This window comes from Erpetoichthys calabaricus, chromosome 2 (genome assembly GCF_900747795.2).
Source record: "Erpetoichthys calabaricus chromosome 2, fErpCal1.3, whole genome shotgun sequence".
Taxonomy (NCBI): Eukaryota; Metazoa; Chordata; class Cladistia; order Polypteriformes; family Polypteridae; genus Erpetoichthys; species Erpetoichthys calabaricus.
In genome coordinates, this window is record NC_041395.2 from 332,250,377 (window position 1) to 332,262,686 (window position 12,310).

A 12,310-nucleotide genomic window follows, 5' to 3' on the forward strand; every position below is an offset into this window, starting at 1 on the left:
GGTCATGTCAGTCAGACCAGCAGTGTGACCAGTCAGCTGTATTTGTGGTGTCAGCTGTGTGGCAAGGTGCACAGTGCTGTGAATTCCTAGAAATGGAGTGCACAGTGGTGGCCCTGCTCTGTATGGGGGCCATGGGAACTGAGCATGAAACCCGGAAGTGCTGCCGGAAGGAATTCCAGGGACACCCAGAGTACTTCCGGGTGCTCATGCGGCACTTCTGCCACACCAGAAATTGCCACCGGAAGACCATCATAGGGCACCTGGAGCACATCCAGGTGACTATAAAAGAGGTCGCCTCGCTCGGGTAGAGGAGCCGGAGTTGGGAAGGAGAAGACAAAGCTTGGAGGAGAGGAGTAGAGGCGGTGGAAGAAGGACCAGAAAAAGGCCCGGACTTTGAAAGGGTATTTGGTGCAGGGGCACTGTGTTCTGTGCGGGACTTTATAAAATAAACGCGTGTGTTTTCGGGAAATCCTGTGTCTGCCTGTTTGTGTCCGGGCTAACTTCCACACCGTGCATTTATTGTCTTGAGATACAGCTCTTTGGTATTGCCCATGGTGGTAGAGAGGTTGGAATGGAAGAAATTGCTTCTGTGGACAGGTGTGCTTTATACACATAACGAGTTGAGATCAGGGGAATCTCTAATTGATTGATTGATTGTAAATGCTAATCTGTGGGAGCCAGAATTCTGTCTGGCTTGTAGGGGATCAAATACTTGTTTCACTCAATGACATGTAGGGAATCCATTCCCGGGAATTCAGGAATCCCAGGCTCCTGGGAATGACACAGTGCACGGGGATCTCACATGTGAACGGTTTTAGAACGAGCAACACTTATTTTTAATAAAACTACTGCAATATGTTGACACCAATAAAAGACTAACCTTAACTACAAGCCGTTCATGCTGTCATATAAGTACATTGTGGCACCCGGCTGGGATTCATGCCCGGCCGGGATGCCCAGGAGGACCGGAGGAGGGCTTGTGTCTCCTCCAGAACACGAGGGGGCGACCGCCCTGGTTGCTTTGGGGGCCACGGGTACAGAGCATGGAAGCTCTACCCTGTAGGGGCCCATGGCCACCGCCAGGGGGCGCCCCAATGCCTTGGGAGCCCTGGACCTCAGCACTTCCGCCACACCCGGAAGTGCTGGGGAGAAGAGGAGCAGGGACACCCGGAGTCCTTCCGGTTGCGCAGCCGGCACTTCCGCCACACAAGGGAGTGTCGACGAAAGAGTGTCGGGAAGCACCTGGAGCCCATCCGGGGTGTATAAAAGGGGCCGCCTCCCTCCAGTCAATGGCAAGAATCGGGTGGAAGCAGGACGGAGCTCGGTGGAGAGGAGTGGAGGCGGACCAGAGACTGAGAAGGCATTGTGTTGTGTGGCCAAGGACTTAAGGGGTGATTGGTGCTGCGGCACTGGGTTTGTGCTCACCGATAATTGTAAATAATGTATAATAAACGTGTGTGTGGTGAAACCATCTTGTCTACCTGTCTGTGTCCGGGCTGTACCCCACAACATGTATCTAGTTAGTTGCGGTAATAAGAGCATAGAAAGCACAACGTGTCCAGCATGTGGTTGTCCAGGCGAGAGCGCACCTTCGTGCAGAGTACACCAGCCACTGAGAAAGCATACTCTGCCTCCACTGAAGTAGGCGGCACAGTCATCAGATACTGATACACTTGTTCTAAATAATGCCCGCGCTTGCCGTTGCTCTGAAACACCGCCATTTCAGTTTTTACTGATGCATCCCGTTTCTTGTCATCATTCTGTGATGGCAAGTTTCTTAGCACAGATAATGCGGATGCAACAGACTGACGCATTGCAATTTCAAGTTCCTGCTCAAAGCTGTCAACAGCACAGACGTCAATGAACTCTGTCCCATCCCGGCATTCGTGAGCTGCAGAGTGCAGACACCTCCCAGTCCACTGTGCTCAGTCTTAGTGGGAGCCGGGAGACTGACTGCTGCTGGTCTGTTGTTGACTGAATTAATCGGCAACACACTACACCGTTGGGCAAAAAACCATGCCACTTAATTATTTTCAGCTATAACTCTGTTATTTCTTGATCGATTTTTACACTTTTGCATGCTATATTTGTGAGCTTGGCTGTTCCCGTTCTCCCTGGAATTACAACAGTTTCGGGAATGGATTTCCTAATCACATGCAAATCAATTTATAACTTTTTTAGATTTTTGGTTGATATTCTTCTCTCTCCATTAAAATGAAACTACCATAAAAAGTAGAGAATGTTCATCTCTTTGTAAGTGAGTAAATTTCAAATTCAACAGGGGATCAAATACTTAATTCCCCAACTGAAGCAATGGCTGCAAGACAGGAAACAACACTGTATGGGGCGCCAGTCACTGCTAATATGGGTAGAACTTAAGAGTTGCCAAGTAAACTCATACAGATATTGGGAGAATGTATAAAACCACACAAACAATGCAGCCGAGTGTAAGATTTCAACTCCTCACATTGGAGCTTTGAGGCTGCAGCGCCATGCTTCTTGACTTATCTGTTTTTCCCATAAATTTACCTGGTGTTCGTGACCTTCTGTTCACTCTTATGATTCGCTAACAAATTACCACAAAATGCCAGCTTTCTTCATATGGTAGGTCTGACTCTTATCTTGTTTTCAGCAGCTTGCTGATTCGCTCACACAAATTCCCTGTCTCATTTACACCAGTTGCCCACTCACTCATATGACTTGTAATCTCGCCTTATTTTGCTACATGGTCATCAGTTCGACGGTACTGCTTTAATGTGATATTGATCTTTTTCACTTTTATTCTACAGTAAGACTGTAGCAGTGCTTGAAACTTCAATTCCCAGCAGTCCCTGCAGTGGCTCTGATTGGTTATCTGCTGAGGGTGCAGGGGCTGTTGGGTACAAGGAGGCTGGCACGACACTTAAAAGGGGGCTAAGTGTTACAAAAATGGGAGAAATATTTTAGTTGCGTGTCTAAAGTTCCTGTCTGTCTACCTTCTGTTGTGATACCTGTACTTTCTCATTTATGTCCAGCATCGTTTCTTGGTAGGGGTCTGGATTGTCTACTGTCTGCCTGTTACGTGAGAACTGGATGTGGATTTATGGCCACCCTGTGAAGAAAGGATTCCTGAACCTGTCCACCCATCTTCACCATTTCAGGAACTGCCGGTAGGACTATCTTTACATTCCCCTTCAACATGCGGATCTCTGGACTATTTACCTTCTTCTTTACATTACTGTACCTCAGTTGCTGTTTTTCATGGACTTGACTGTGTGTGGTTATTGTTGTGTTTGTTTTTGTGTTGATTGTACATTGCCGTAAGGGGAACTGGGGTGGGATCATTGTTTTATTTATTATTAATACATTCTTTATTTGCTCTTTCATTTCCGTTGGTTTTTTGTCTCTGCTTGTGAGTGCGTGAGGGTCAGGCCAAGGCTGGGTGCGTCCCTGGAATCTCCACTAAAAAAATAAATAAATCACCGTCTCTTCGACGGTGTGAATCTTACATTACAAGACTAACATTACACTCTACACTCATAAATCTGTCAATATTTGCTCCAGACTTCCAGCCTGGTCCTGCAACTCCAGCCCCAGATGTCCTGAATGCACCTTAGGCTATCCTGTGGCTGCTAATGTCATCCAGTGCTGTTTCCAATAATCTCAACAGGGTGGTGTTTTATGTTGAAGCATGACATTTCAATGGGATTACAGATCAGCAGGCAGACTCAGGTGTGCCCTTAAACAACTGAGACTTAAGTTCAGTGGGCTGCAGATATTCCACTGAAGGCTGTCCTCCTCCTTTATCTAAATGTGTTACTTGGGGATTAGAAGTTGACATGATTACTTCCCCGGCAAGTCCATAATCCCTGGTAATTCATTCCACTCCGGTGCTTACTGTTTAAAGGAAAGTCATAAGTCAAAAGTACAGATGATGTGGGAATGAAGTGAAATACTGTATGTAATCCACATTACCCACGGGAAGTCCCTCACTACTGTCATCTGCATTTTCACATCAAACAGCCCTTCATTGTTTTCTATCATACGCCAGAGTGCTGACTGCCACCTGAAATTAATTTTTCCCCCAACTTAGCATGTGAGTAGTATATACTGCATGTAAATCAGCACATTCAAATTATTAAGACTTACCCAGAGCAAAGATTCTTTGGTTTTTATGAAGCTGATGGCAGTACAGTGGTGTGCTGGGGAGGCAGCATTAAGAGGAAAGACGCCTCACGTCTGGACAAACTGGTGAGGAAGGCAAGCTCTATTGCTGGCATGGAGCTGGACAGTTTAACATCTGTGGCAGAGCGAAGGGCGCTCAGCAGGCTCCTATCAATTATGGAGGATCCACTGCATCCACTGAACAGGATCATCTCCAGACAGAGGAGCAGCTTCAACGACAGACTGCTGTCACCGTCCTGCTCCACTGACAGACTGAGGAGATCGTTCCTCCCCCAAACTGTGCGACTCTTTAATTCCATCCGGGGGGGTAAATGTTAACATTTAACATTATACATAGTTATTGTCTGTTTTTCACCTGCATTATTATCATTCTTTAATTTAATATTATTTATTGTATCAGTATGCTGCTGCTGAAGAATGTGAATTTCCCATTGGGATTAATAAAGTATCTATCTATCTATCTATCTATCTATCTATCTATCTATCTATCTATCTATCTATCTATCTATCTATCTATCTATCTATCTATCTATCTATCTATCTATCTATCTATCTATCTATCTACTGGGGGGGATGCGGAGTGGAAACAAGTTTACTGCAATATTGCCAGATGATTATTATTGTATACCCAGCTAAAAATAAAATATACTTAATTATACTAAAACTATACTTTAATATCAGAAAGTACATTACTAACACATCATTGTTTTTGTGTGCTAAAAATAAGTGCAAAGAAAATATAACACAAATGTACTAATTAAAAATACATTGAGTACTTCTGTATACGTAATCTCCATCCATCATTGGATGGATGGAGATTACGTATACAGAAGTACTCAATGTATTTTTAATCTAATGTAATCTAAATATGCTAATTTGCACTAATACTTAAACTGATATTAAGTGTACTCAGACAAAGTATACTACCCCTAAAGTATATAAAAATGTGTTATATACTGTAATACTGGGCTATGCGTGCTTTAAATATAAGTTCAATTTTGGTGTGCTTTCATACACTATCATTAAGTTCATTTTAAGTGTATTTTACTGCACATCTGGGATATAATATACAAAAGTATGCTATATTTGAGTTGTAGATGCATTTGAAATATATCACAAATATGTTTTCAATGTATTATCCTGGGTGGCACGGTGGCGCAGTGGGTAGCACTGCTGCCTCACAGTAAGGAGACTTGGGTTCGCTTCCCAGGTCCTCCCTGCATGGAGTTTGCATGTTCTCCCCGTGTCTGCGTGGGTTTCCTCCGGGCGCTCCGGTTTCCCCCCACAGTCCAAAGACGTGCAGGTTAGGTGCATTGGCGATTCAAAATTGGCCTTAGTGTGTGCTTGGTGTGTTTGTGTATGTCATGTGGTGGGTTGGCACCCTGCCCAGGATTGGTTCCTGCCTTGTGCTCTCAGATTGGCTCCAGCAGACCCTGTGACCCTGTGTTCGGATTCAATGGGTTGGAAAATGGTTGGATGGATGGATGGATGTATTATCCTCTCATTTTGATTGAAATACAAATATATTTCCTATATATTATAAGTGTATTAACAAGACTCTGAAATGTGCGTTCAAATATACTTCAAGTAGAAACAAAGTTCATTTACGAAAGTACAGAAATAAAAAAAAAAAAGTGTACTTAAGCATATTTAAGCACATCTTAATGGTGTCTCAAAATAGCACATTCAAGTACATATAAGTATGTAACGAAGTATATATTTAGTTACACGAATGATATTACATTAGCACACAGTACAAGATTAGTGCTTGAAAATAGCACACTTTTAACACAATAAGTGCACTTAAATTAAGTGTATTTTAGTACACTTGTTTTTACCTGGGTATTTGTTTGACATTTTATCCAGGATGACATAAAAGTACTGCCATTATCTGAAATAAATAAATAACCATAAATCTGAAAACAAATATTCTGCTCCTTTAGGGGTTGGGAGCATGCACAAATTTTTACAGTGTGTTTGTGCACCCACCACATGATGGGACGAAAAAAAAAAGATTTTTTGTTTAAATTTTAAATGTTAACTAAAATGCTATCCTAAACAGATGATTTGATCCTATAATTCCAAAACTCAAGAGAGGTCCCCTATTGGTTAGGATGTTGTACTGTAAATAATAAAGTTACAGTTTCACACATATAAGGCACCTCCAGCTGCAGTGTTTCTTAAACTATGGGTTGGAAGCCAAACTGTGTGACAGACATGTTTGTGATGGGTCACTACATTCTAGTGCAGTAAAATGTGTCAGAGTCTGTACAAGATAGATAGATAGATAGATAGATAGATAGATAGATAGATAGATAGATAGATAGATAGATAGATATGAAAGGCACTATATAATAGATAGATAGATAGATAGATAGATAGATAGATAGATAGATAGATAGATAGATATGAAAGGCACTATATAATAGATACATAGATAGATAGATAGATAGATAGATAGATAGATAGATAGATAGATAGATAGATAGATAGATAGATAGATATGAAAGGCACTATATAATAGATAGATAGATAGATAGATAGATAGATAGATAGATAGATAGATAGATAGATAGATAGATAGATAGATACTTTATTAATCCCAATGGGAAATTCACATTCTTCAGCAGCAGCATACTGATCATACACGGAGCTGCTGATAGATAGATATGAAAGGCACTATATGATAGATAGATAGATAGATAGATAGATAGATAGATAGATAGATAGATAGATAGATATGAAAGGCACTATATAATAGATAGATAGATAGATAGATAGATAGATAGATAGATAGATAGATAGAAAGATAGATATGAAAGGCACTATATAATAGATAGATAGATAGATAGATAGATAGATAGATATGAAAGGCACTATATAATAGATAGATAGATAGATAGATAGATAGATAGATAGATAGATATGAAAGGCACTATATAATAGATAGATAGATAGATAGATAGATAGATAGATAGATAGATAGATAGATAGATATGAAAGGCACTATATGATAGATAGATAGATAGATAGATAGATAGATAGATAGATAGATAGATAGATAGATAGATAGATAGATAGATAGATAGATAGATATGAAAGGCACTATATAATAGATAGATAGATAGATAGATAGATAGATAGATAGATAGATAGATAGATAGATAGATAGATAGATAGATAGATAGATAGGAAAGGCACTATATAATAGATAGATAGATAGATAGATAGATAGATAGATAGATAGATAGATAGATAGATAGATATGAAAGGCACTATATGATAGATAGATAGATAGATAGATAGATATGAAAGGCACTATATAATAGATAGATAGATAGATAGATAGATAGATAGATAGATAGATAGATATGAAAGGCACTATATGATAGATAGATAGATAGATAGAAAGATAGATAGATAGATAGATATGAAAGGCACTATATGATAGATAGATAGATAGATAGATATGAAAGGCACTATATAATAGATAGATAGATAGATATGAAAGGCACTATATAATAGATAGATAGATAGATAGATAGATAGATAGATAGATAGATATGAAAGGCACTATATGATAGATAGATAGATAGATAGATAGATAGATAGATAGATAGATAGATAGATAGGAAAGGCACTATATAATAGATAGATAGATAGATAGATAGATATGAAAGGCACTATATAATAGATAGATAGATAGATATGAAAGGCACTATATAATAGATAGATAGATAGATAGATAGATAGATAGATAGATAGATAGATACATAGATAGATAGATAGATAGATAGATAGATAGATAGATATGAAAGGCACTATATGATAGATAGATAGATAGATAGATAGATAGATAGATAGATATGAAAGGCACTATTTAATAGATAGATAGATAGATAGATAGATAGATAGATAGATAGATATGAAAGGCACTATATAATAGATAGATAGATAGATAGATAGATACATAGATAGATAGATAGATAGATAGATAGATAGATAGATAGATATGAAAGGCACTATATGATAGATAGATAGATAGATAGATAGATAGATAGATGGATGTGAAAGGCACTATATAATAGATAGATAGATAGATAGATAGATAGATAGATAGATAGATAGATAGATAGATAGATATGAAAGGCACTATATAATAGATAGATAGATAGATAGATAGATAGATATGAAAGGCACTATATGATAGATAGATAGATAGATAGATAGATAGATAGATAGATAGATAGATAGATGTGAAAGGCACTTTATAATAGATAGATAGATAGATAGATATGAAAGGCACTATATAATAGATAGATAGATAGATAGATAGATAGATAGATAGATAGATAGATAGGAAAGGCACTATATAATAGATAGATAGATAGATAGATAGATAGATAGATAGATAGATAGATAGATAGATAGATATGAAAGGCACTATATAATAGATAGATAGATAGATATGAAAGGCACTATATAATAGATAGATAGATAGATAGATAGATAGATAGATACATAGATAGATAGATAGATAGATAGATAGATAGATAGATAGATAGATAGATATGAAAGGCACTATATGATAGATAGATAGATAGATAGATAGATAGATAGATAGATATGAAAGGCACTATTTAATAGATAGATAGATAGATAGATAGATAGATAGATAGATATGAAAGGCACTATATAATAGATAGATAGATAGATAGATAGATACATAGATAGATAGATAGATAGATAGATAGATAGATATGAAAGGCACTATATGATAGATAGATAGATAGATAGATAGATAGATAGATAGATAGATAGATGTGAAAGGCACTTTATAATAGATAGATAGATAGATAGATATGAAAGGCACTATATAATAGATAGATAGATAGATAGATAGATAGATAGATAGATAGATAGATAGATAGATAGATAGATAGATAGATAGGAAAGGCACTATATAATAGATAGATAGATAGATAGATAGATAGATAGATAGATAGATAGATAGATAGATAGATAGATATGAAAGGCACTATATAATAGATAGATAGATATGAAAGGCACTATATAATAGATAGATAGATAGATAGATAGATAGATAGATACATAGATAGATAGATAGATAGATAGATAGATAGATAGATAGATAGATAGATATGAAAGGCACTATATGATAGATAGATAGATACATAGATAGATAGATAGATAGATAGATAGATAGATAGATAGATAGATAGATAGATAGATAGATAGATAGATATGAAAGGCACTATTTAATAGATAGATAGATAGATAGATAGATAGATAGATAGATAGATAGATAGATAGATAGATAGATAGATATGAAAGGCACTATATAATAGATAGATAGATAGATATGAAAGGCACTATATAATAGATAGATAGATAGATATGAAAGGCACTATATGATAGATAGATAGATACATAGATAGATAGATAGATAGATAGATAGATAGATAGATAGATAGATAGATATGAAAGGCACTATATAATAGATAGATAGATAGATAGATAGATAGATAGATAGATAGATAGATAGATAGATAGATAGATATGAAAGGCAGTATATGATAGATAGATAGATACATAGATAGATAGATAGATAGATAGATAGATAGATAGATAGATAGATAGATATGAAAGGCACTATTTAATAGATAGATAGATAGATAGATAGATAGATAGATAGATAGATAGATAGATAGATAGATAGATATGAAAGGCACTATATAATAGATAGATAGATAGATATGAAAGGCACTATATAATAGATAGATAGATAGATATGAAAGGCACTATATGATACATAGATAGATACATAGATAGATAGATAGATAGATAGATAGATAGATAGATAGATATGAAAGGCACTATATAATAGATAGATAGATAGATAGATAGATAGATAGATAGATAGATAGATAGATAGATAGATAGATAGATATGAAAGGCACTATATGATAGATAGATAGATAGATAGATAGATAGATAGATAGATAGATAGATAGATAGATAGATAGATAGATAGATAGATAGATACTTTATTAATCCCCAGGGGAAATTCACATTCACAATACAAGTGCAAATTCTGTGACGAGTGATACATCACTCTCTGTTTATCGAGTTAGTATGCAATATGAGATGGAACCTTTAAACAAAGATGCGGACACATCATGGAGAGTTTTCATGTGTCAGTCAGTCAGTCATTGTCCAACCCGCTATATCCTAACTACAGGGTCACGGGGGTCTGCTGGAGCCAGTTCCAGCCAGCACAGGGCACAATGCAGGAACAAACCCCAGGCAGGGCACCAGCCCACCGCAGGGCGGGCGCGGGCGCACACACACACACACACACACACACACACACACACACACACACACACACACACACACACCAAGCACACACTTGGGACAATTTAAATCGCCAATGCACCTAATCTGCAAGTCTTTGGACTGTGGGAGGAAACTTATGCAGACACCGGGAAAACAGCTATGAGGTAACAGTAATCACTATTGTGCCAGTCTAAGACTAATTATTTAGTCCACATTTTCTAAAGTGAAAAACCACCATAAGTGATGCACAGTACAAAGCAAATAACAAGATTATGTCAAAATTCCTCACCAGAAATAAGGTATGTCAAAACTGTGATGCCATGGCACACAAGGACAATAAGGACACCTCATGGCAGTGTGGCACGAGAAGGTTAGTGTTTTTAGCATGTTGATTGAAGAAGTGGAGTCAGTCATAAATGAGTTCACATGCAACAGATTTTTAAATATTTCACAGCTTCCTTTTTTTAAAAGTCAATGATTGAATACTCAATGCAAATAAAAATGATGATGTGAAATTTATTTAAATTTGTGCATCAGGCAGATAGAACCTAGCAGGCCATTAATTGTGCCAGCAGGAGGAAAGACAGTAGCCATGGTGGGCAGCCAGCTGTCTTGCAAAGACACTTCAGCGAGCCAGAGCCACTGAAGTAAGTCTGCAAAAAGAAATGAATAATCGAGGAGACTGACTTAAGATGACCACCGCGTTCTTGCATGCTAAACTACTTCCTCCGGCACTTTGGAATGGTCACATTTGAATAGGCAGAAAGAGGTGATGGAGTTTAACTGTGGGTGAAGATGAGATGAAATACTTTTAAAGCAGCAAACTCTTTAGGCCCAAGAAGGATTAGACCATTGGGCACAACCACTGGACTGCAAAAAATACTCCTAGGAAGGCACTATAGCAGGGGTCTTCATAAATGGTCCTGGAGGGCCGCAGTGGCTGCAGGATTTCCTTCCAACTGGTTTCCTAATTAGAACTCTGTCCTTGCTGATAATGAAACTTAGTATTTAACCGTATGCCTTGTTAGTGCTTTCATTCATCCAAGAGAAATTGTAATTGCGCTGTAGAGTTTCTTTACCTGAGAGTATTATCCATGTGTTTTGTGGGCTAGAACTGAATTAAACTTAATGCTCCTTATAATTCCCCTCTCATTTATTTCTAAACATTTTTTTAAACACAGACACTTTTAATGGTGCATATGCATGTTGGCTGGAGAGCTGCTGGTTTATTGGTTATCTACATTTTATTATTAACTAATGTCTGATTAACAATCCCAGCCAACACCGGGTGCAAGGCAGGAACAAACCCGGGCAGGGAGGCAGGGCACACACACACACAAACACAGCAAGCACACATTAGGGACACTTTAGAATCGCCAATGTACCTCACCTGCATGTCTTTGGACTGTGGGAGGAAACCCACGCAGACACGGGGAGAACATGCAAACTCCACGCAGGGAGGACTCGGGAAGTGAACCCTGGTCTCCTAACTGTGAGGCATTTATTTTAATTTATTTATTATTTATTTATTCTTGCGGTGGGTTGGCACCCTGCCCGGGATTGGTTCCCGCCTTGTGCCCTGTGTTGGCTGGGATTGGCTCCGGCAGACCCCCTTGACCCTGTGTTCGGATTCAGCGGGTTGGAAAATGGATGGATTATTTATTCTTGTATATTTCAGTATATTCAGTAGTTTATTCCTGGTTCCTTACTTCCTGGAGGCGAGTTTAACATGGAAGCCATGGAATCTAGAACAAAAGTTGTGTGGTTGAGGTGGATTCTTTAACTT

At 38.0% G+C, this 12,310-nt stretch overlaps 1 protein-coding gene across 18 annotated transcripts in view; it reads right to left on the reverse strand.

Moving 5' to 3' along the window:
* The window catches only part of LOC114647337 (serine/threonine-protein kinase BRSK2), a 1,001,270-nt gene that overhangs the window by 38,538 nt on the left and 950,422 nt on the right, over positions 1-12,310 (reverse strand). The gene's annotated exons all lie outside the window — the stretch shown is intronic.